The 27,486-nt window shown below is 34.4% G+C and overlaps 1 protein-coding gene and 1 pseudogene across 13 annotated transcripts in view; one reads left to right on the top strand and one right to left on the bottom strand.

Moving 5' to 3' along the window:
- Kcnc2 (potassium voltage-gated channel subfamily C member 2) overlaps positions 1–27,486 on the top strand; it is a 189,627-nt gene that overhangs the window by 49,325 nt on the left and 112,816 nt on the right. The window lies entirely within an intron of this gene.
- Positions 25,129–25,636, bottom strand: LOC124083947 (protein tyrosine phosphatase type IVA 1-like; annotated as a pseudogene).

Genomic DNA, 27,486 nt, shown 5'->3' with positions numbered 1-27,486 from the left:
TCTTTGTACTCTTTGTTTTTGAACTACTACTTGAAAGTAGCTTCCCATGTGGCTTTGGGTAAAATCAGTTTTACTTGTATAAATATCATTTACATTTTTTAATGGGTGTTTATCGGAATAAATCTATAGACATTTATTATTTAGATTCAAGACTTCATTTTAATACTGAAAATATAAAGCTTCGCATGATAAATGTTATTGTTCCTATTATGGCTTTTTTTTTTTTTAAAGAAAAGGCCTTCTGAATTTATGATATTTAAATGTGCATTAATACATGCAACATGAAATCTATAACCTTGAATGATATGGGTTCATTAGTACCCAAATATGTAGGGTTGTCACCTCGTATAACCTAGTAATAAAAGGAAATAAAATATTCTGTTTATTTTTATTTTTGAAGTAGTTTTCTTTTAAGAACACATTCTGTTCAATATTTTGTTTGTTTCATTTCCTTTTTAGGTGAGATGGGATTTTCAAATAAATATTATATTTGAAAATTATGTATGTTAAAACTGGTTCTTGTGATCATTGTTACCCACTATACATATCACTTGTGAAACTCTTAGGAGGGTACATTTAACTGAGATGGTAAATGCATGTATTTATCACATAGATCTTAATTAAGCCTTGAGTATTTTTATTATATGACTTAGAAAATAGGCATCTGAATACAGAAGAAATCAATGTGAATTTGTCAGAAAAGTAAATTGTTTTTAAACATGTAGGCTTCATTTTTTTGTTGTTGTTTTTATAGAGTGGATGCTGTTTTAGAGGGCAGCTATAAATCTGGATATATTACTAGAAAAAGCACTGAAATTTCAGGGTTATGGTAAATTGTTTGAGTTATAATCCTATAACCTGGTAAACTTATGTTCTAACTTTGTCCTCAAAATTTACTGGCTATTTGATCTTGGGAAAAATACTAATGCCTTTTGTCTCATGTTGAAATGAGTAATGTAGTTAATAAATGCAAAGGATCCTTTGCTAGTTTATAGTAAATCCTAATGCAGGTTTTAAGGTTTTGATTTTTTTCTTTTTCTAACTGTATTAGTTTGCTAGTACTGCCATAACAAAATGGACCAGATAGATCAAATAACAAAATTTAGATTTTTCACAGTTCTGGAGGCTAGAGATCTAAGAACAAAGTGTTACATGAGTCAATTTCTTCTGAGGCCACTCTCCTTTGTCTTGCTGATGGCCACCTTATTGCTGGGTCCTTGCATCTTCTTTCCTCTGTTTGTGCACATCCAAGTGTCTCTTTGTGTCCAAATTTATTCTTATGAGGATATCAATCAGACTGGTTAAGGGCCTACCCTAATAATTCTACTTTAACTTAATTACTTCTTTGAAGGTCCTATCTCCAAATATAGTCCCATTCTCAGGTCCCCAGGAGGGTTAGGACTTTATCATGAATTTTGGGGGATCACAACTCAGCCTAACAGCTGTCCATTTATTTATATGTTTTTCAGTTAACACTCACTTTTGTAAACCCTACTTGGATTCGAAGATCGTACTGTCCCTGTCCTCAATTAACTCGTATTTGCTGTAGTTTGTAAATTTGGCTGAACTACAAAATGATCTTAAGGACTTTAAAATATGTAGATTTCTGCCTGTATAAGATTCTTGTGGCATGGACTTGGAATATGTAATTATAAAAATCTCTTTAGAAGATATGGTAGTTTAACCACCACTAATCAAATGGGAAATAGTAACCATATATATGAGCTGCTGTTTTAGATAGTTGAGCCCTTTCTAGTCTAATGAAGGTTGCCTTCTAGCCAGACATTAGCAACTTGGCTTGAGAGTCTCAAATTCTTTGTCCAGGATTGAAACAACTGGTGTGAGAAAGGAATAGGCCTGAACCTCCTTCTGCATTTCCCCCATGATAATAAATCTTCGGTTATGTAGCGAGATCATATTAATTCACTTGACTGGGTTCTGAATACAGTGATCACTCAGACCACTGTCCTCAAAGCCATCTGTAGAATACTTCTTAAAAGTTTTATCTGAACTTCAGGGATCTTTTTCAGGAGGAAAACAAATACCACAAGACCCTTTATAACTCAGTTATTTCTTAAAGGTGTTGCACCAATCTTTAGCTCTGCCCCTACCAAGGTCATATTTTTACCCTGTGCCTCTAAGACTTTTACGCAGGAGTCTTTAACCTTTGAGTCTGATTAGGACAAGACCAAATTAAATTTTGCTCAGTGTTGACTTTGTAACTTGATTATATTCAAAGTCTCAAAGGCCTAAAATAAAATTCATGGAAGAAGATAACCCTGCTGTTAATAAAAAGCCTCTTGGATGGCCCTTGCCTTTGAAATGTAACTACCCAGATCCATTTTCAGATAAAGCTTCTCAGAAGGTTTTTTGGGGAAAAAAAAAAATCAAAGTAACTTTGTTGGCTGAAGCCTTGTTATGGTTTCCTCATTTCACAAGACCCTGTTTCCACTGCTTTAAAAGCCAGATTGATTTTTTTTGAATAAATGTCATGGGAAATGTCATAGCCATGAAAAAACCTTGCTTTGGATTTCAAAGCACAGGCCCTTTGGTAGGGAACAACCAAAGATACACCCAATGTAAAGATAAGAGGAGGCTGTTGCTTTGCTTTTCCTATTAACTAAAAATGTGTGGCTGTTTCCTTTCTTTCCCTTGAAGCACATCTAAAAATATTATCTTCAGGGATTTAATGAAAGATTTCCAAATATACTTGTGGTTTTATTCTTATTAAAGTGGTCAGCAAAGCTGACAACTTTTTCCTTTCTTTCAATTTAGGTTAAAAATTATGATCCATTGGTTCTGAAAATTAGGACTACATTTTTGTTGTTTTTACAAAGCAACAACATTGATTTTATTGCTGTTTTATTTCACAGCTTGAATTTTGGTGTACGACAGACTTATTCAGATAACAAATTAACGAACTAAATTATTGATAAAATTTATGTATCCGTTACTGAATACTATGAGAAAACGTAAATGTCTCCTACTGACTTCTAATGACTCCAAATGTAAACTGTGCGTGTAAGACCCATGGGATTAGATTCATGGTAAAGGTTTGCCAGATACAAATGTAGCTTGAATCAGTGACCTGCCTGAATGAGACATGACTTAAATGGACTTGACATCAATAAAGCTTCCTTGCCGTTTAATCTAATATTTCTAAGGGAAAATGTTTCCAGAGTAATAGGGTGAACCAAAGGTTTATTAAGTTTTAATTTTCCATTTAAAATGTCTTTAAGTGCAAATGCAATTGTATTTCAGATTTGCAGCACAAAGTTCAAGCTCCCACATCAGAGACATATCCAGCTAACATCATCACTGTTAGTAGCATAGCAGGAAGTCTATAAAGCTCCCATCTCAAATTCCTTGTCTCTAAGCAATGGCACACCTTTTTTTTTAATTCTCTATCTTTTTCCATTACATAGGAACTTTTGATGACTTTACATCGCATGGGAATCAGCTGATTATGGAATGTTATTCAGGGACAAATAATGACAAGCTGATTAAGATTGCTAAACTGTCCTCCTGATGTTTGCATGGGAAAAAGGAAATACATGGATAAAAATTTCCTGGACAGTGGGTATGTTAGAGATTAGATGAATGTAGAGGAAATAGATAAACTAAAAGACAAAATAAGGGCTTTGTTTTCTGCTTTATCAAGAAGTTATGAGGTAGATTGTTGCTGGTTTAGCAGCTCAAGAGTGTCAAGGCCTACGCTTCTTGAATATTTTTTTTTCACCCTTTCCCTCCTAAGCACAAAATGACTGCTAGAGCTCCAGCCATGAGCTGACAGTTCAGGGAGGAGGAAGAACAAGGACTAAGGGTAATAAACAGAAAGGGCCAACCAACCAAAAAATGGAGACCTTGTCCATCAACTTCCCCTTCTTTCTCATTACCAAAATCATCCCTAGCTTTGAGACAGATAAAGAAAGGTAGAATTTTACTTTGTTTCATCTGGGCATATTGTTGTTGCTAATAAAACTGAAGTTCTCTTGGTGAGGAAGAAGGAAGAATCACTGTTTCAGGAAGCAACTGTCAGGGTTTGCATGAGGAACACTGGAACAGCACCTTGGATTGGCCTTAGATCATGGAGGATTTTCAGTAAATATTTCTTGAAATAAGCTGATACAATGGCAGAGTCAATATCTTATAGAATATTAATTTCAGGTGTACTAATCACTGGCTCATAAACACATTCGTTGCTTTACTGGAAAATGATAATTTGATCACTTTATTTAGATATAATAATGATATTCAGAAATTCTAAATTGGCTTGTAGGACTCAAACTATATTACAGAAATTATAGGCTGTGGTTAAATAGGGATATATTAGCTGTAATATGTTGAACTTTCATTACATGCAAGACACTAGATCAAGTTATTTAGATCATTTACATTTTGCTTCACAGTAAACATTTAAGATAGGTATTATTTAAAAATGAGAACACTTATCTTAAGGTATTTCTTAAGATCACCTAGCTAAAAAAAAAAAAAAATCAGAATTTGAATTTAATATCCAATGCCTTTAGAGCAGAGCCAGAAGACTTTTTCTGTAATGGTCCAGATGGTAAATATTTCAGGTTGTGATAGTAAATATTTCAGGTTGTGAGAGCTAGACTCAGCTCTGCTTTTTAGCTTGAAAACAGCCATTGACATCATGTTGAAAAATGAGCAAGGCTGTGTTCTTAAAAAGAAATTATTTATGGACATTGAGTTTCCTATTGTTCTTATGATATGAAATAATTTTATTTAACTTTTTTTCCTTAACCATCAAAAATGGGTAAACCATTCTTAGCTTATCTGTTTTACAAAGACTAGACAGAGAGTCATATTTGGCCCCCCGGGTCACAGTTGCTGACTCTTGCTCTAATTCCTGTGTATTTGGCCCTGGTGTGACATCTAGCTACTGTGGATATATCAAGCTGATGTCCTGGATGTCTGTACTCTTTGCGCTACAACATCTCCACACTCACAACCTCCGAGGAATAAATGTCTCTCTTTCTTCCTTGGTGATCTGAAATCAGACCATTGGAGAATTCTTTCTAAACATTGAAGCCCAACTTCACTTTCCTTAAAAAGCATTGTGCCACATCTTAGGTGCCTAATTTTTTTTTTTTTTGTTTGTTTGTTTTTGTTATAGCCCCTTGATGACAACATTTTCTTCTTTTTCAAATGTAAGCAGTCCTGTTTCTTTGGAATTTCATGTTGTCCTCACTTGTAAATGACACCTACCTTGAAGCCTTATTGAAATAAAATGATAAGTTCTATCTAAAGTTGTTAGCCCAGTGTTTGTGTCTCCCTAACCTCTCCTACTTTGCCTCAGTTTCTTGGGCAATGTCTAGGTCATTACCTCATCCCCTGTCCTCTCCCTATGAATAATGTCTCGAGTTAGGTTTACCTGCAGACTTAGCAAGCCTCTGATGTCAGTGGGCACATATAGCATGTGAATTTATATATAAGGTAAGATATAAACCCTTGCCAACAGAAAATCAAATTATCATCATTTTGTCCTGATTTCTTAGCCATGAGCTCTGACTTTAAAGAAAAGGTGTGTTAATTTAGTTTGAGACTCCATCCTAAGTACATTCATGGAAGGGCGGATCTTGTTCTCTTGAATGATGACATGCTCATTTTTGTCTTACTTGTCCATAACTCTTGTTTAAAACTTGTTTTAATGCTAGCTTCTGGTGGTGGTGGTGGTGGTGGTGAGGATCATTGCTAGTGTTTGTTTTCTTTGTTTTAATTATTTCCAAATCAGCTATTAAAGAGCATTCGAAAAAAATGTCTTCATTATAAGCACTAAAGAATACAATTTCTTCATTTTATAGAACTAACTCCTAATCCAATTATGCATTTCTGGTTGTTACTGCAATATTCAATTCAAAATATGTAGACATGATAAAGAGGGGCATTTTACAGGGAGAAGGGGTTGAAGACAGCATTGGATTTAGCATTTTTCATTTTCCTTGAATTTGTTTAAGTATCTACCTCATAATAATTATGAATTTTTCTTCATATTTAATAGATAGTTTAGCATATAGGTGAAAAAGTGTGTTAAAACGTGAAAGGTACTTCTTAATAGAGCCAATAAATACAGAAACATAGAAACAAATTATAGTTTCCAAAATGTTCAGTGGAAAAAAAAAGTCTTGCTTGGCAGTTACCATGTTGTAGCTATTGTAGAAAGCCACAGACTTTTTCTGTTATCTATTTATATGTGTTGTATTTAGTTTTATAGCAGCAGTACCATATGATTTATGAAATGACATCAAATGAAAATAGCTTGGAATTATAAAAACTTCATGTGATTTTCTTCCCCTACTTTATTTGGGTGACCAGCTCACACATTTCATGACTCAAGACACACCATTGGCAGTCAGATTTCTTTTTTTAAAACATGATGGCATCTATCTATGCTACAGGAGCACCAGATGGTATTGGGGAGTTTAGTCAGTCTGATTTATTGTAGCTTATCTTCCGCATGGCGTAAATGCCAGTGACGAAGAGTCCTACCCACCTGACATTTGCCAAAGTGTAAACTCTGCATGATGTGAGAGCTGGTGAACTTCTATGAGGGCATCAGGCTGGGAGCCTGACTGTGAGGACACAGGTGTGATTCCCTGGGAATGAGAATTCTCAACCAAGCCTCCCCAAACCTAGGTAGCTCACTCCAAAAGTATTAGTTTGGTCTAAAGAATTTTCTTTTAGATACCAGAATTTCAGATGATCCCATGTGAAACTTTCACAATCACTTCTCCTGATACAATGAATGTAGTAGCTACATGTTTGACTAAATTATTAAATACTGGGGACTAGAGGGACCCCAAGGAATCATCTCCTTCAGTGTGCACCATCCATGACAGATCCTTTACATGCATCTCTAAACAATATGTAGTTCAGTGTTGACCTTTTGTGGACTTGAAATAAATGGAAATGATACAGTATTTGACTTCATGATATTCTGAGAATTTTGTGTTTTTGTCGTTGCTATTTTTCCAGTTTCTTCTGCCCCTGCCCTTAGTCTTTTTGAATAAATTATTTTCAAATTTATTTCTGTCTTAAATTTTGCAAGTTATAGGACCTATGGCAATTTTTTCATATGGTTGCTTTAGCCCATACGATACACATATTTCACTCGAGGATATAAATTATTATAAGGGTCTTTATTCTTTTCCACAACATATTAAATACCTTGGAATCTTTAACTTGGTGATTATTCTGACCACTTATGAATGATTATTTTTCAGTGTTTTAATTCCAGTCAATTTACCTCCCACCCCACACAAATATACAGTTAACCACCTTTAATACCAATTCATGCAAACAATGTGTATTTTGATTTGCCTACATATTTACCAATAAGTTGTTATCATTCTTTTTTTTTTTTTTTTTTTACATACCATATCTTAAATGGGAGATACTTTTTCTTAGGCCTGAATATTTAAATGAAAATTTCCTTTAGTGAGACTCTTTTATCCATATACTTTCTCAATTACTGCTTTTTAAAAAACAAGTTGACCTATACACCACTGGAAAATAGAACCCTATGTTGACAATTATTTTCTCTTGGTTAACCAAGGAAACATTCTATTTTGATTACTATTATTGTTCAGAAACCAAAAATAATAGTAATGACCCCTCCATTTTTGAAGATTGTCTATATTTGTTCTCTATTTTAAGATCTTCTATTCATTTTGACAATCCTTATTTTACTATAATATGCTTAGGAATGTATTTCTTTTTATTTATTTTGGTTCAGATTCATTGATCTTCTTAGATCTGAGACTTGAATCTTTTAACCCTTATCTTGAAAATGCATTTGGCATTATTTCTTTGAATAGCTCCCCCTTCTCTATTGAGGGGATTATTATTTTTAAAACTCAATTTGAGGTTCACAGTGACATTGGATGCTTTCAAGACTTATAATCACAGGTGTATTAGACTTTTTTCCATTTCCTCTGTGTCGGTATTATTTTTTCATGTTTTCCTTTTCATTGACCCTTTGTATATATCTCAAATGTTTATTCTAAACTTTCTAATTTTCTCTTAGAGTAACATGTTCAGTCAATCCTTCAAATGCATTATAATAATTATTACATTTTTTATTTCTATAAGTTCTATTTGTTCTTTTTCAAATCTGTTTCTGGTAATATCAAGCACTGTTAGAGATTTAATTATTTTAAATATATTAAAAGCATTAAATAATCGTGAGATAATCCCAATAGTTGTTGTATGTTTTAATTTTTTGCATTATCTAAAATCCGTCTCTCTGTTTTTCTCCACCCGACACACAGACACTCACAGACACCCACACAGACACATACCTGCCTGTCTCTGTACTACATTATGCTGGTTATTACTGATGATAGCGTGGTTTTCATTCAGGCTGTGAATTTTAACTATGAGCTACCATTTCCCTTGGAATTTTCATGTGTGGGAAGTCAGTTTTGAAGCTGACCTCTTTCAATGAGGATTTGCATTTGTTTTTCCAGGTCGACCTTAGCTTAAATTCTCTAGATCAGGACTCAGAGACTGCAAGTAGCATAAATCCCAACTGCAAACCCGTGAGTAGGGTAGGTTGTGGTCACAGATTCTCGGGGAAGAATCTTATTTTTATCTTTACCCACAAGGGTCTAGACAGTTATGTTTGCTTGATGTACCTTTCCAAATGAAAGAGTTTATTTCTCCTTTACTTAATCTTCTGTGCAAGGTTTTCCTGTTAGTGTCCAATTATCAGAGTGGAAGCACAAAGTCTTTTGGCTTCAGGCAAAAACTGTCAAGGTAAAAATAATCTTTGGTAGTCACTCATTTCCCTGAGTTCATACAGGACATTTAATCCACTATAAAGGTGGAAATAGGTATCTTGAATGTTGATTTAAGAATTGTAAGTGCATAGAAAACTGCATCAATCTGTAAATTTTACTGTGAGGTTTTGTAGGTTATGTTTTATATAGCTGAGTTTCTTATGATATGCATTTTATCCTTGCAACCAGCGAAGACAAATCTAGTAAATAAAGTATTTTTGTTCTTTAGAAAAGCATTACTTAATAATGTATAAATACTCAAAGGTTATTTATATTAAATATGACTGCAATATCCTGATTAGAGTAATGTATCAATGTAACATTTTCTTTCTGAAGGCTTTTTCATAGTATATGCAGATATATATGTTTGGATAGTTTTGTTTTGATGGAACTCACAGTCTCTAAGTGGATGACCATGTAGTTACCTAAGTATAGTATAATTCCGAAACATTGATAGTGCTTAGAGGAAAGATCAATTTAATCTGCCTGTAGGAGTCAAGGAACTCTTGAGAGTGGTCTGGACATTTGTACTTCAACAGGCATTCTCCCAAGTGAATTAATTTGGAATGATGAATATAATGGTTCTGGCTTGGAGACCAAACCTTGTCAAGGCATGACAGTATGATACGTGTTATAGAACTATAAGTTCACTATTGATACAATGTACAACTTGTTAGTGTGGGCAGTAAGGGTAGAGTGAAAAGTGGAGTAAACCGTTAAACAAAGGTTATTGAGGTTATGTTTTCTTAGTCATTTTCAGTTATCAAGACTGAGTAGGCTTCTGAATTTTTCAGTAATAAATGTGATGGCTTTGTGTTCTACGAGTAAGCAAAGCTAGCGTTAGTAATATGCATTTAGTGGAAGTGAGCTTTAGTAGACTCTGGCAGTTTATGTTAGATTTTGTTGCCGTAAAATGAGTTCAGGTCAGAGACATAACAAGTAATGGCTGATATTAAGATGGCAAGGAGTGTTATACACTTTGAAAATTAGAAAGTGTGTGCCCAATCTGAGGATGTTCAAATTTAGTATTTTAAAAGCACTGATTGTTGGTTAAATAAAACTATATCCTTTATTGCAGTCCAAGATTTGAGTAAGAATGTGTTTGGTATTTCTAAGACAAAATTTAATGATTACATATATACATTATGATTTATTATTCTGATTTTTGTATTATCAGATATCTATGATTGTTGTTGTTGTTGTTGTTGTTTTTCCTAAGCAGGCAATTACAATGCCTTCTACTGATACTCTAAGTTCTGGGACATAGTTCAAAACATAAATGAAAACAAGCATTGGCTGTTTAATTTATAAATGTGAACCACTAATGATAATTAAAGAGATTTAATAAGAGATTTGAACTAGGATATCTATGGGCAGATGTGTCACATTTACTAATTGTCCATTAGTGTGGCTTCTTAGAAGGCTGGCAAAGTAAACTTTCTACCACAGGTAAAGGTTCCAGTGAACATAAAACCTTATTACACAGTAATATAGATTTTCTTGGTTTTCATTATGTTAATGGGATATTTTTGATGGAAATCAATTATCTGATTTTCAAAAGGCTAAGATATGAGAGATGATTAATATTTAGTCTTGATTTGTGGATGAAAATTTGTGGGCACAGAATTCTTACTTTTGCCCATAAATATTACTAATAAAAGAAAAATAGCAAATGTCAAAAACCTACAAAATAAATTGTATACTTGAAATACACACACATGCATACACAGAGTTCCTATATTTTTTTCTATACTGTTACCTTCCTAATGACTGGATAAGGTTTTTCTTAAAATGTAGACTTGCAATTTAAGAAAATTCATTGACTGAAAATTGGCCATTCATTACTTATCTTTTGCATGGTTATACTCTAATAGATAAGGATAGGATGATATCAATTTTCAGTTTCTGCCAAGATTATTTTTTTGTTGTTGTTTTTGATCACATTAGTCATCAAAAGATGTTAACACTTATTTACATAATGAAATGCAATGTGACCTAAGGCATGTAAGAAATAATGCTATCTTTAAAATACGTTTTCATTGTTAGATGGGGGAAATCCTCACAATGTTGGGTTGGAATTGAGACCAAATGATATTAACAACAGAAACAAGTACTGAATTGGGCATGTTGACTAGTTCTTTACTTCCTAGATACATATTAGGGGATATCAAGTCGAAAAAATGTTTTGATATTCTTTGAAGAAATTAGGTCAAGTTTGCAGAGTAACTAAAACTCCAGCAATGATTGGCAATGAGCATTTCATTATGTTTTCAGTAAAAGCAAATGAAAAAGGAAGAGTATTTTACCACAAAATACAACATAAATACACATTATTTTTCATTTTAATCTTCCAAAAGGAAATATTGATATACTATAGTAAAAAATTAGTTTTTTTTATTCAAATGACTTAAGTAAAAAGGCAAAAATAATAATAGTAATGTATCTAGAAGAAAAAAACAAAACAAAATGAAACACTTGCTCTCTATCAGCTATACAATTAGCAGCAGGCTGGCCTCTGTCCATTTGGGTAGAGGTGATCCCAATTACTTTTTTACTAGTCATGAAAAGGATAAAATTTGGATTTTGTCAAATTTGCATGTGACAATGAATCATAGATTTGTATTTCTTGGAGGATATTGTGCCATCTCTGAAAACATGTTATTTTCTTTTTAGTGACAAATAATACCTTTAGGTATTTATGAAGTTCAGTGTGATGTTTTAACATATTTACATTGTGGGAGAAGAAGACAGCGAAGGGGGAGATGTGCTGTCTTATTTACAACCAGGATGCTATAGATTTTTTTAGTTTTTCTTTTTTAATTGATACATAATATTTGTACATATTTGTGGAGTACAGTGTAATAACTCAATACATGTATGCAAGATGTAATGATTAAATCAGGGTAGTTAGAATTTCCATCTCTGCCAACATTTTTCATATTTTTAGGCTGGGAACTTTTGACTCTTCTATTATTTTAAAGAATGCCAGATTTTTTCTTTGCTGTAGTGGGGATTGAACCCAGGAGAATTCTATTTCTGGACCACATCCCCAGCCCTCACACCCAACTTTTAAAAATATGTTTTATTTTAAGAAAATATCTTAGTTGCTGAGGCTGTCCTCAAACTTGCAATCCTCTTGCCTGAGACTTCTGAATTGCTAGGATTACAGGAGTGTGTCACTGTACCTGACATTTTTTTTTTCCAATCAATTTTTTAAACTACAGATAAAGTTTTTCTAATTTTTGTGTTTATAATGAAATCCAAGCTCCTAAGTCTGGTGCTTACAGGTTGGATTATAATATTTTTTATATTTATCCTTCAAATCCTAAACTTTGGATGTTGCTCTAGAAATATCTTCCCCATTACAAACTGCTATATATTGTGGTTATCTGAAAACGAGGTTTTTTTTTCTTGGCTGGAGTTTGGAGTTTGAAATGTTTGAATGTGGTGAAGTAAGCTCTAGGCTCTTACCTACTATTCCCCTGGAGACTAGGCTTGGGGTCTTGATCAGGCCAGGATCATGGCTATGCTCTCTGTTCAGGCTCTTTCAGTTTACAGGAATGAATTTATTTTCTTTCCCATCTACTCAACTTTTGCCTAAAATTTTAAGCCCAATGTTAACTTCATAAGCATTTTTTTCATCACCATAGATGCAAATTCTTTTCTAGGATGAATATAGCTTTTATTCCTTATTTTCATCTTTTATAACCTATTATTTCTTGAGTTGTTTTAATTTTGTTTTCATGTGAAATGACTTTAAATCAATTAGATCACAGCCTAGTTTAGTGAAAGACATAGCCTTTCTTATGAATAGTAAAATAGTACAATTTTAAGAAAACCCTATTTGGATAGTGGTCAGAGTGGTACTGGAATTATAGATTAATGTGAGATAGATTTTTTTCTTTCCCATGAAAAATATTTTTCTCCTCATTTATTGAGTTCATTTTTTAAAACTATTATAAAGTTTAATGTTTTTCACTGTGTCTTGCACACATTTTATTTATCCCTTAGGTGCCACATTGTGTTCAATGCTATTATTGACAAAAGTATAATTTTTATTTAAAAATATTAAAATAAAAATAAACATTTAATTTTTATAGAGATGTTGGGAATTTTCAAGTATTGAGAGTATAGTCAGCAAACTTGCTGAACTATTACATCTCCAGTTGTGTGGATTTTCTTAGTATAAAATCTTTCTGTAAATAATCCTTTTTCCTTTTTAACACTTCGTACTTTTTATTTTGTTTATACGACGTTCTTGTCTCTCTTGCTCAGACCACAGCACACCATGCACAGAGACAGTGGAAACTGTTTCCTAGGGAAATACAAAGTAAACCACTTAGTGGCTCTGCTGCATATACATCAAAACCAGTTAATGTGTTCATGATGATAATCATTGGCAAGATGTTGGTGGAAGTGAAAATTATTACAATTGCTTCACAGATTAATGCATCAATATTTACTGAAGGGAAGGGGTACATAGCCTGTGAATTAATAGCTGTTTCTAAGGATTTATCCTTGAGATACATCAGGCACTTGCAGAAGCCTGGTAATCGTTTTGCTCATCAAAAGATGTGTCATTTATATCCATTTATAAAGTCACATGAAACTATCATATAAATTCTATCTCTTTTTTGGTGGACATATCTATAAGTTAAAAATCCCTGCATAGGAAAGAAAATACGTCTATTACAAGATAGTGATTATCTCTGGTGAGAAAGGAAAAACCAGTGAGACAGCAAGACTTTAGCTTTAGCTGTAATGTGTTATTTCTTAAACAAACTACACCTCAACAAAAGACTTGAAAGAAATATAATACAATATTATTATACATTAATTTTGGATGGGCCCTTAAGTGTTCATTATACTCTATTAGGTATTTTCGTATATTCTTGAAATATTTCACATTTAAGTCCCATCCCCCACAAAAGTCCTTAGAACACATATATTGTACTGTTTACCAGAAAATGTAATGGCTTTAGGTGCTTATTTCTGTGGAAGGGATCCAGAGTTTTTCTAAGCAAGACAGCCCAACCCCTGCAGCTTGAGAATGAGAAGATTGAGGTGGGCAGGCATATGGTGTGGTTCTGGATTTGCAATTGGATCGCAGCTAAAGGCAAGGCTTTAGCTTTCTGGTTCAGTAATTTTTCCACTACAAACACATTAAAGATCGGAACTTTTCAATGGATTTGCATGAATTCTGTGGTGGACTTCTGTAAATAGCCTTTCCCTTGACTCTCTCATCCGTAGTAGTGTAGGCTTAATGGGACTGGAGTTGGCAAGGAGCTGTGGGCACAGTTTTAGAAAATAGAGAGACACTGCTTGCTGGATCTTGGTGATGTGGTGTTTATGTTGAAAGGAGGAGGCCATTCACCAGGGACATTTTGCAATTGAAACACCAGCTGGACTTTGAGGGTCCAAAGAAGTCTATGAAGTATTTACAGGGCTTAAGTATTTATGAAATAGTCTATGTAAGAATAAGAACAGGTTAAATTGGTGAGGGAACTGTGGAGTGTCTTCTCAGTGTGTTGTAAAAATATGTTTTGCAATTATAGTCGCCCTAATTCTTCACAGTCACCACTGTTTAATAAATTAACAAATAAAATACTAATGTACTGGTGGGACAATATTTTACCCGTTCACTGAATCTATCTGCTTTATCACAACAATGCAAATGCAGGATGATTGCTACTGTGTTGCATTTTAAAGATATTTAATGATATCATCTATGTCTTTCAATAATTTGTAATTCAGAATATTTAATGCCCCATAGATACTTTTGACACACTCATTTAAAAAGAAGATGATAATTTTTTAAAAATACATCATGGTTAACTCTCATCAAGCAATATACTTGATGAATCTGTCTTCGTACAATAAAATTTATGTTCTGCTTTTCTTCCCTTTCAGAGACAAGTGAAACTATCATGATTACTAATGCAATGTCAGTCATATAAAGTGAGTATTCACCAGGAATTGCAATGTTTTCTTAGGCAATCTTTACTCCCACACAATGATTCTTTACCTTCTGCATGTCATTTTTATTATCAGATGAAGAGTATGCCTCTATGCATTTTAAAAATATTGCTGACACTTAAATTAGTTTTATATGTCTGGTTAAAACTCCCATCAAAACATACCGTACATAATAAGAGTTTTTGAGCTTACAGAAGATTTTGTGGAAAGGTTCTGCTATTATTTTTGCCGATGGAAGCAAAAATCAAGGTGAAAAATAGATGGAGTTACTGGATGCTTTTGTTAAAAAGATGAAATCATGAAGAACAAATGTGAGAACCAAGGACCAGATGGCAGTGAGGAATTCCAGGTCAGAAGATCAGGCACTTCTATTAAAATCTTTTTCCTCAGGTGAAGTTCAAGGAGAGCTTAGGATCAAGGACAGGGTCTGTTACTCCAGGAACGGGAATGTAGGGCTTGAGTCTGAAAATAAGACCATAAGAAGTCAGTCTTCAGAAGCAGCAGGTAGCTACAGCCACATCCAGATCAGTGACCAAACCTAGTGTTTCCCTGTCACTTGCCCTAGCTGAGGGAGAAAGTGCTACTGCATGGAAGTTCTTGATGGCAGATTGTCTTCAGAGAGGGTGGCAGTAGCAGGTATGAGGGTTTGTTCACAGAGTGGATTTTCAGAGGCAAAAAAAATTCTGTGTCTGGCTGGGCACTAGAGTATAAGGTGTGAGACATAAGAGCGGGAGAACAGATCAAGGACAAGTCACTTGAGTCACAACAAATTACTTGGAGGTCACCTAGACCCATTCCTTCACTTTATAGATGAGGGAGCTAAAGTCTATGGAGGCTTTAATTGTACAAGAAGTTGCTTGACTCTTTTGGAATTAGATCTCGGTTCTGCTGACTTCCAGGATAATAGTCTTTTAATATCACCATTTCTGTTGGCCTCTGAGGCTGACCCATCATGAAGCATTTTGTACAAGATCTCAGATTCCAGAATTAGGGAGGGGCCAAAAGTTATTAATTGGAGTTAAAGTACTATAGCTTTTAAAGTAAAATGAGTGCAATGGTTATTTTAGTATCTAAACACTTTTTCTGCTCTGTGCTCCCTTCCTTTAAACTTGTGACTGTCCTAAAGTGTTACTGTGTGACTTCCCTGCTTGACTGGTCATAAAAGACAGACCAGCCTCTATGTGGTTGTTTTGGGATGTTTGCCTTTTGAATTCAGCTACTATGCCAGGAGGAAGTCCAAGCAGTCCTTGAAGGGGCTCACAAGGAGAGGGTAAAGGACCCTAGCCAATCCTTGGCTGACTCCCAGCTGACAGTCTGAACTGATTTTCAACTGTGAGTGGACCATCATGAAAGTGGATTCTCGTGTCCACTTAAACCTCCAGCAGCTGATGCCACACGGAGCAGAAAGACCTGTTTCTCTCCAAACTGAGGTCCGTGAGCAAAATAAATGACTGTTGTTTTAAGTCACCAAGTTTAGGATGGGAATTGTCATGTTAGAGAGTGCTTATTAAGTGGTAGTTGATCAGTGAGAGCATATATTCAGGGCTTTATAAATTGTGTAGTATACAGGTTTTGTTGTACTAAATAGTTTAACAGCAACAACAAAAATATCATTTACACATTTGCACTTTCTGGGATTACAGTTGACTTACTAGCTTTTTGTTTCACTCTGACATCAGATTGTCATCTTAGGTTCAAGTCTTTTTTTTTTTTGAGAGAGAGAGAGAGCACGCACACAAATTTTTTAATATTTTATTTTTTGGTGGACACAACATCTTTATTTTTTTTATTTTTATGTGGTGTTGAGGATCAAACTCAGTGCCCCGCGCATGCCAGGCAAGCGCGTTACCGCTTGAGCCACATCCTCAGCCCAGGTTCAAGTCTTAGATCTGCTATTTATGGTGAGATGTTTTAAACAAGATCTTTTAGCTACAGTTTCCTTATCTACAACATAGGGGCCAAAACTCCCTTACAGGATTTTTTGATGGAGGTTGCACAGGATGTTCATTAAAAAGTTAGGTACTCAGCTTCTAGAGTGTGGCCCGGAATTTGAATTCAGGCATCCACAGTGCAACTGCATAGCCTTAAGCAAATTACTCAACTTTTCTAAGACTGAGTTTTCTCTAACTGTATATTTATAAATATGATGTAGGCAAAGGTTTGATAGACGGCTATATATTATGGCTTGCCTTCTCATAACATGCTGGAGAAGCCATGTTGAGAAGAATAGAACTGCTCTGAACATCAGCCCCAGTTCACCATCAGACATGCCAGTGAGACCCTTGTGGACCATCCAAGACCATTTGATTCACCTGAGGAGTGACCACAAGGGAGACCATTAGAACTTCTCAGCTAACCATAATCCAAATTGTAGAATTCTGAGTTAAAATGTGGTTTTTATTCAGACTCCTACATTTTAGGATGGTTTCTTAGGTAGCAATAAATAACATGTATTTTCATTGACCACCCCCTACCATCATCAATCTTGTGAATCATTTAAGGAGTTTACCTATGAGGAATCGATAGCTCAAATATGCTTCCAATTTTTCTTTTACTATGGTACTTCATTCATCAGCAGGTTTAGAAGAAAAAATGTCTAAAAATTGTAATTTCACAAGTTGCTCCAGGAATTCAGAAAAACTTCTAAGTAAAAGTATGACTCATCTTTCCTGAGTCAAATATTATTTTATTTTATAGTTGAAGAGATAGCTTTGACATATGTTTTCTAAGACTTTGATGCAGAGGAGTTATAACAGTCACCACCAGAAAACATACTTAGAGAAAGAGCAGAAAGACAGAGTGTGGGTAATATTTAGGAATATGAAACAACAGTTATAATTGAAGTAAAGTCATGCAAAAATTGTTTGTATGAGAAAACTTTGCACTCAAGTGTGAGCTCTTTTTAAAAGAAGAATTCGTATCCTCTCTTCTGGTTGCCACAAAGCTTCCACCTGCTGCAGTTTTCAAGACAGCGTTGCTCACTGGTCTCACAGCCAGTGAGGAAAAGCTAAAATTTGAGTTCATGTTTTATTCTTTTTCATTTCACTTCCAAGGCATGGCCTTATTATTTTATCTGGGCCAACTTGGATGCTTGAAATGAATGCTTTATTGTGTGGCAGAATGAAGCGAAGTGAGTTGGTTATTTTAATTCTAAAGAGAACAGAGGCAGTCACGTGGATCTCAAAAAAGTAGACAGTAACTAATGTGATTTATCAGGTCCCTGAGGTCTCTAGGACTTCACTGGAGACTTCCTTCTTTGCTTCGATGTTTCCTCAGGTGAGCAGCCTTCTTGAACTGGTATTCCATTTTCTTAAAAGAACAAGCATTTTTGATGTCTTAAAGCCTTTTTGGATTTCTTGTTCAGTATCAACTCAATAGAAACAATAACAGCATCTTTTTCTTAAACTTTATTGTGCATTTGATCAACTTGGGAGCCTATTAAAATATAGATTCTTGCCGAGTGTGGTGGCACATGCCTGTAATTCCAGGGGCTCAGGAGGCTGAGGCAGGAGGATTATAAATTCAAAGCCAGCCTCAGCAACTTAGGCCATAAGCAACTCAGGGAGACCCTGTCTCTAAATAAAAATAACAAAAAAGGGCGGGGGGGTTTGGCTCAGTGCTCAAGCACTCCTGGATTCACTTCCCAGTAGATATACACATATAGACTCTTGCTTTCCTGGGGTCTCCAAGAATCTGTTTTTTCTTTTAATATATATTTTACACAAGTAGCCAAGTGGTTCTGAAAGAGGTGGCCTAAATTTATACCTTGTAACCTCGGGCCTATTTATACTGCCATTCTCCTCTTCCACATGGGATTGTTAATTCACATATATGTATAAAAGATATTTTAAGACCAAAGTTAGACAGTGAGAACAATTAGTGGTGGAGTATTTTGTGGGTACAAGATAAATGAATGAGTCTGTTTACAGTGGTATTTTCACCTTTCCTAAAAGCAAAATACAACATCAAGAAATTCAGAGTTGCTATGCTGAAGAAATAAGAAATACTCCAGAGATTTATCTAGTAAGTCAACCTTAGTCCCAGAAAGTGTGAATGTGCAAATGGGAATTTTTTGGCTCAACTATTTCACAGATTTGTCATTCACAGGTTGAAAATTAATTTTGGAAAGAAAATATTACAATTAAACCTGTGTGTATTATTTGAAAAACAGAATTAGCAGGAGTCTGTTAATGTCAATACCCGTGAGTCAGTCAACCCTAGGGCACACCATGTGTGACAGGTGATTAACGACAGCCCTTCTAAGCAGCCACTATGTTCCCACAGTGGGCTTTCAGTGGTGTTCAGAATCTTGATGAATTAGATTTTTCTCTTTAGGAAACGAACTCAATTCTGTATTTTTGTTGTTGTTGTTTTTGGTAGCTACTGAAATAAAATGTACACTGCTAGAAAGCACACTTTTATGTATTAAGATCAAATCAGAGGTTTTGGTACGTTGTTCCTTCCAAGTCTGAAGTCTCTAGAATATGTGATGGTGATTAATATTTGTTGGAAGTGTGAAATAAGGAAGGGAATTTAATTTGACTTTATGTCTTATTTATATCCTTTTTTGGTCTCAGATGTCATATTGACTCTAAAGTTTTCCTCACTCAGACATATGGATGATCTGTTTTGAAATATTTAATCATTAAGATCCACATAAATACAGCTATTTGAGAGAAAATATTTACTACTCCTATTATTAATGGATGTGATTATGCCATCAAGTTTCTTCCATCTTTTTTTTTTCATAACATACAGCATAATTTCATAACTAACATAATTAGTCCATTTCTTCTTTGGTTTGACAAAGAATTTTATTATAAAAGATGTATTACAGGTAGACTTATAAAAAGCCTTTATATGTACATATATATGTTTATATACATGTATATACACACACATACATATACATATATATTAGTTAAAATATATGTATCAGTACATTATATGAAATTTTCTAAGAGATATTTGCAGAGTATTATGCAAAAAGAATTGAAGATGAAATCCTTGAGGAATTGGTATTCATAAGCAAAAACAAAAAAAATCACTGACAGAGATTTAAAAGAAACAATCAATTAAGTGGGAGAGAGTAAGTGATGCAGTTGTTGGAGAGCCAAAAAGAAGGGAAAAAAAAGAAGCCCTAAAACTGATTTAGCTAGTGTTGATCACGTGACCTCAGCAAAGCAATCTTCAGGAGAAACTACTTCTAAGCTGGTTGAAGAATGGTTAGGAGAGGAGAAATTGGAAGATTTGCTATAGTGGCTGTATTTACAGGTTTGATGGATAAGGAAAGAGGAGATAAAGTCAGGGTGCCTGGAAATGCTCTGGTGGGAGCATTCAGAATAAAGCAAAGACTGCTTAATTGTAAAGAATGGGAGAGACCTGGGTTTAACTGTAGGCTGCAGAGAAGGTGAGATTGGACAGAAAGGTTGAATATGTAGAAGAAAGAAAACTAATAGATGGAGTGGAGTCCAGATGATATGAGAGACTTTGCATTGTGTGTTTAAATTGAAGGATTAATTTTAACTGGAAGGGCACCTTTGCTCTGAAATTAGAGAAAATGAGTAGAGGGTAAGTGTGATGTACAGAAAGAAATACTCTTAACTCTTCTTCAATAGATTACAAACCTGTCAAAGAAAGAGAGCACCTTAAATTAGAGGATGGTCATGTTAAGGGTTCATGTAAGGTGACAAATATACTACACGATTGGTGACTGGAGATGGAACTTATAATGAAACTATTATTCTAAAGAGCTAAGAGAACCATTGATCTGAAGGAATAAGTGGGCAGAGAATTACATCCATTGCTATAGTCACCAATTCTGTAAGGTATGAAGGAGAGAGAGGAGGCCATTAGTCAGGGAACTAATATAGAATGCTCTTACATTTCTCTGAGTTTCATAATAAAATTTCATTAGAAGGTCTGCAATGACAGAACTGTTATTATAAATATTATATACTGATTTATAAAATCCCTCTTGGACTAAAAACATTAATTTTCAAAAGTAGAGTTTGGATATAGGCATTTATTTAACTGTTTCTCTTATCTAGAAAGAACTTAAGGGCAATATTAAGAAAGTTGTATATTGAGTCTTCATGTAGGAAATGTTTAAATCTGTGATTGACATAACACAGAACAGCCCTATAACAAACAGGGACACATTAACTGCTATTATTATCACATCCACACACAGCTGTGAATACATAATGGTCAGGGATTCAGAAATGTTTTTTTTTTTTTTCCTTAACTTTTTGCCAGAAACAAACACCTGGAATGTTGCCTAATGAACTAAGCTATTTTCCATCTGTTTTGTCCTGAACTGATTTTCATTTGCTGTGTAACTGTGGATAAGGATTGTGAAGGGAACAGGAATTTGTACCCTAAGTCATAAGAATCAATAAAATCTTGGCTTAGTGACTTGGGCTATATAACATTTGAGAGCATAAATAGGAAAATATTTTGTATTTATTTAGAGTAAAATGATATCACATTGGTCATAAATGAATTTACTAAAAGCTATTCTTTTTATGAATGTAATTATAATCATTTAAAACCTGGTTAATTAAACTAACTAGGGAGAGCTGTAGCTTGAATCAGAATTATAGAACATTTAAAGCAAATATGATTTTTTTTTTACTTGCAAGTGTACATTGCATTGCATATTATGTTAAAACTGTTTTTAAGAGTAGGCTTTAGCAGTATGGAGATTCCTTGGAAAGCTGGGAATGGAACCTCCATTTGACCCAGCTATTCCTCTTCTCAGTCTATACCCAAAGGACTTAAAAACAGCATACTACAGGGACACAGCCACATCAATGTTTATAGCAGTACAAATCACAATAGCTAGACTGTGGAGCCAACCTAGATGCCCTTCAGTAGATGAATGGATAAACAAATGTGGCACTTATACACAATAGAATATTATTCAGCAATAAAAAATAACAAGATCATGGCATTTACAGGGAAATGGATGGCATTAGAGCAGATTATGCTAAGTGAAGTTAGCTAATCTCTAAAAAACAAATGCCGAATGTTTTCTTTGATACAAGGGGGGTGACTCAAAATGGGGTAGGGAGGAAGAGCATGAGAAGAAGATTACCTCTAGATAGGGAAGAGAGGTGGAAGGGAAAGGAGGGGAGAAAGGGAATTGTATGGAAGATGGAAGGAGACTCTCATGGTTATACAAAATACCTGTATGAAGATGTGAGGGGAAAAAAAAAAGATGTGCATCACCTTAGATTGAGTAGAAAGAAGTGATGGGAGGGGAGGGGAGGAGAAGGGGGGAAAGGAAGGACAGTAGAATGAGATAGACATTATTATTGCTGTGTGTATATATGTGACTGCTTGACCAAAATGATTCTGCAACCTGTAAACTCAGAATAATGAGAAATTATATTCCATCTGATTCAAATGTATGATATGTCAAGGTCATTGTACTGTCATGTGTAACTAATTAAAACAAATAAAAAAAGAGTAGGCTTTAGGAAACCTTATTATACATATAATTATATAATTAATTATCTGTGAATAGATGTTTCTAGAAGGGCTGATAACAATTGCTTTAAAAGAGTTTCAAATCTTATTGCTTTGCAGAATGTAACATTTGATTCATCTATGAAAAGAGAATAATAGAATAATAATTTTCTCTTTCCCTTGGTAGATCTGTAGATGTTGGGGCCAGTAACATTACTATAAAAATTACTGGTATGTAAAAACATCTTCCAACACTTAGACATTTAAGCACTTTCAAGTCATAACAAAAATTGCCATGCCTATTTTTCTGTGATCCCAACATCACATTAAAAGGAACAATTTATGTTCAGTTGAACCATATTATTCTTGTTTTGGTGACTTCAGACATACCTTCTGTGCTGCAAAGAAGCCTGTGTGTCTCCATATTATTCATTGGCCTTCATGGTGTGAGTAGAAAATGCAACATAATTATATCTTTGGAGTATGAAATTACTTTATTAGGCATGCATTCACTTAATATCATCATAGGCAGTTCATTATGCTTTAATTTTAACTATACAAATTTAAATGGATAATGACTGACCTGTGAAGTGACTCTATCAACGATCCAGGTACATTTTAATCACCTTCAGAGACAATAATAGGCAGACTACTTTTAATTTGTGTGACATGTTTCAGGTTTTTATACATATTGCATATCATTATACACTTTTGAGGAATACAGGATAACTTGTAACCAACACCCTCTGATAGGTACTGTGACATCTTATTCCACCAATGATCACTTTTGCTCATTCCCACTATTTTGTTTGAAGCAAGAACCTCATCTGTTTCATTACTCCATTGCCATGGTATAGTTTCTTGCATAGGTAAGTGTTGTATAATACTTATTTGATGAATTAAATCTTTGTCTTATCCAAAAATTAGTACAGAAAAATCAAAATATTTTTAAGTTTATCTAGAAGCAGAACCAGAATCCATTTATTTTATTTTGTGTCTTATGTACTTCCTTTCTCATTGGACAATTTCTCCCACTGTCTAACTTTCAAAGAGTGCCTTAAATGCTAACTAAATTTACAGGTGGACCTTAGTAACTGGTCTTTAATTGTTGAAGAACTCTTACAAAGAAAATAGAGGTATTTAGTTAATCATCTCAACTGAAGGAAAACTAAAGGAAGGTATCAAATTCTACCTTAGAAATATGAATGGTTGTACGAGGAAGGTTTTCCTGCAAGTCTTAGTGTAAGTTTTAGAGTTGGTTTTAAGGGATTCTTGTAAATTTTCAACCCCTGGAAATCACTAGAAATTCAGTGGATGTTTACCTGCCCTGTCTGATGGGGAAGTAATGCCACTGGGCCTCTACGAGTTTACAGATTACCCATACAAACGTTACTCAGTCATTATCAAGTACTCAGTTAACATATTTTTCAGTTACACATTTCTCAATTTGTACTTTATCTAGTAGTCAGATCTTGAAGATATTTTCAAATATAAAAGATTTCTGTTGAATAAAAATCTTTTCCTTATCTATAAAATGTGTCTGGATTGCTTGATTTGAAATTGTTAGCTCTTATATAGTCTTTTTTTTTTTTTTTTTTTTTGCGTTTCATTATTTATTTAGATGTTAAGCTCTTGCACTAGTTTTTACAAGCTGGTGAACACTGACAAATTATTTCTCCCACAGAACTATAACCACATGTTCCCAGACAATATAAATAGATGGTTGAACTAACATTAATACACATCACCATTTTATCAATTACATAATAAAACAAAATTATCAAGTATCCAAATATTAAGTTACACAGCTCAAAAGGCAGATAAAACATTAGATGACTGCTCAATTCGTCAGCAGAAACTCACTTTTTTTTTTTTTTCAAGAGGTTGGGAATAAAAGAAAACCAGAAAAAAAAAAAAAGAGTTAGTAAACAACTTCTGATGATTATGAAAAATAAATTTAGAACTTTTGTCATTAAGAATTGTTTTAGCTACAATAACAGAGCATCTCTAACTTTTAAAAAATATTTACTAAATTAAAGAGTATATATTCTACAGGTTCTGCATGAGACAAAGGCAACATTTTACTAAAAATATTTAAGAGCCCCCTCCCCTTCTTTTTTTCAGGCCGACCCTGTTAGGTTGCTCCTCAGGGTGCAAACGTTAAATTAACTGTAAGGTTTTTTTTTTTTTTTGTCTGGAGACTTGAAGACATGTGCTTCTGTAAAAACTTAGGTTTTCAAAATGGCGGTTTCCCATAACAGCAAAAAATCAGACTTATAGAAAGGTATTAAATAATTGCTGTAAGACTTGGTAAAAATTAAACAAACAAACAAACAAATCAAATCCAAAACAAACAAAAACCAAAAACCCCAATAGTAAAAGTAAACCTGATGTATGAATGTGGGAGATGTAAACATAAAATGAGCAGGCAAATAATCATATAGGCCCTATAATGTTTGAAATGACTGAAGGGATAAATCACATAAGATCTAGAGTGTTCTTAGTTCCTGGAATTTTGGTTTTGTATGATACTAAAAATATATAAGTAATGTGCTGGCTATTTTGGCACCTAATATTTCTAAATTTCTTATGTAAGATTCGGGCATGGAAATGGATTTAAAGATATTAACTCAGTACCCCATGATTTCAGGAAAGGTCAACTGTTACAAACAATAAGCACATTTTAAATTGTGAACAGCAAGAATCTTTTGCTAAGTGTCCGAACAAGTTGATCAGAACCCAAACAGAGAGATTGAAATTCTGTCAAGATTGTTACCTGGTAAAACTGCTTTCCAATACTCCTATGGAAGCTTCATCAGACTTATTTACCACGGCAACATGCTGTCTGATATGTATTACAAGTTAGGTACTGTCTTAAGTTCCACTTCCAAGGCAATAGCATCAGGTGCCCGAGTTTTATTGAATGTAACAGTTGTTTCCATGACCATTGGAGTCTTTGAAGCACAGCCGCATGTTAGGACAATACTTCTCCAAATACAAAAGTTGCTTGCTGTTAAAAGTTCCACACCGCTTTTGTCTTATGAATTGTACAGCATCTTTATATTTCATTCTGCCTTCAAATCAATGCCAGGGCAACAAGCACTGGAGCTTTCCCAAAGCCTGCAACACAATGAACAGCAATACAACAACCTGGTTCTTCACGATATTTAATTTTTACAAGACTTAATCAGTCATGGACAATTTGGTTGGACGGTGGTGCACCATCATCAAAAGGCCAATCAGGAACTTGGATGCCTTCTTTCTCCACAAGAGTAGTGTCATAGGTTGCTTCACAAGGTTGCATTGGTTGGATTGTGTGTAATAAGAAATCTCTTGTTCTTGTACAGAACTTCCACAGGAGTAGGGCGGTTCATTCGAGCCATGTTAATTTAGTTAAAAAACACTCAATAGGGTTATAAAAGAATTTAAAAACCTGAATACAGAAATGATGCAAAGTAACTGAAGTTTACTTCAATATACTCCACTTGATATTCTCAGTGCTTTGAGTATGAAGTTGGGAGTAATGGGAAATGAAGTGAGCCTCCTAACAAGAAGCAGCAATTCTTTAATCCAGTAATACTGGGGCAATAGAAAGGAAGTGCACTGAGGTTTACCCCTTCCAGGTCAGAACTCTTGTAAAATGCTCAGTGGATTTTCAATTTAATAGGTCTGTGTCCAGGTTAACAACTCTTATGGGGGCCTCTTGGTAGAGTAGTAATGAATTTCTACAGTTCACTTGTCTGCAAAGAGGTCGTGCTGTGCCTGTAATCTCCACTGCCCTTCAGAAATTCCATAAATGTGTGACCAAGAACACAACAGAACTGAGGAATATGTTTACTCATTGAAGATTGTGGCCTAATCATACACAGCCAGTCCCAAAGCGGTGGCAATGCAGGTGGCAGCAGGCGCACCTCTTTTATGGTCTTTAAAAAAGAAAATATTAATTTAATAAGTGTTATTACTGAGAATAAATCTAAATCTACTTCTTTTCATAATGGATAAAGTCAGGAAGTCATTTATAATTGAAAAAAATGCTTGTTAGGTAGTTGAAGAACTTGAAAGAGTAAAAGCTAGTAAAATAGAAAAACAAAAATTTCACTCTTGGATATTATGAATGCAACGCTACTGAAATTCTCATTATTTGTTTAAAAGGTCATGATTTGTGGATGGATGTCTCCATGGGCTTTAGACATGTTGAAAATCTTTAAAGGAGCTTTGCAACAAGAAATGAATGGTTGATAAGTCAGGAAAAGGTTTTTGTACTCTGGTTTCAGTATAATTTGAACTCTCTTTCCTTTGATAAGAGACAAAAGTATGGATCAGGATGCTGCAGTCTGGCTGTAGCAAAATAACCGGGGTGACGAGCAACTTGTGTAGATTGATACAGCAGGAGTGGGAGCCGTTTATTGTAGGACAGGAGGGGTATATATACATTCCACACAGCTTATCTTAATTAACATAAACTAGATACAGCAGTCAACCAATAAGGAATCTCCACACTTAATGGCTCGCTGGCGTTACTTCACAAACCACTCCCTCTGGCAAAATGCCAGGCGCCATCCAGACTTGTTTACAGACTCTAACATCAGGAAGCTAATTCTGAAACAGGTCTTAACTTACAGTGAAATATTGCAGTTTGAGGTATTATTCATCCTCTATCATATAGTCTTTATTTTATTTTTATCCAGAATTTCAATGAAAATGTAGTTTTCCCACTAACAAGAGGGAAGAGAAGGGCTTATTTTAAAATTCTATGTTAACTTTTGTGTAAGTATCTACTTAAGTAAAAGTCACTTTTTAATTTTTTTTCTTCAAAGATGTTAACATTCTCTGCAAGCATCCAGACTCTTCTGCCTGAACTTCACAAAGGGACTCAAGAGAGATGAAAGAAGTAGATCTGCACGAGTTTCAAGAAAGATTTTTGATGGATCCAGAATTAAATTGTGCTTCAGTTCAAACAGGAGAACCAACAACTGGGCAATTATTATGATATGAAAGTTACATGTGGATGATGACTTAGATAAGTTTAGAAGGAATGAAAAATCATTGGATTGCCAAATTTCAACTTCTTTCTATTATGTAAATGTAGGATTACCAAATAAAATATAGTGGCTGTGAATGTCAAAGAGAAATATTTTGGGATCATAATATGTTTAGTTGGATGTCATATAGCCACCTTACCTTACCCTAATGTGATATATTTAGTTTCTTTCTCCATAAAAATTTCTCTTCT

Source organism: Marmota monax, unplaced genomic scaffold, assembly GCF_021218885.2.
Source record: "Marmota monax isolate L192 unplaced genomic scaffold, Marmota_monax_Labrador192_F-V1.1 WCK01_AAM20220418_F8-fsc00056, whole genome shotgun sequence".
NCBI lineage: Eukaryota > Metazoa > Chordata > Mammalia > Rodentia > Sciuridae > Marmota > Marmota monax.
This window is presented reverse-complemented; position numbering and strand designations above follow the sequence as displayed.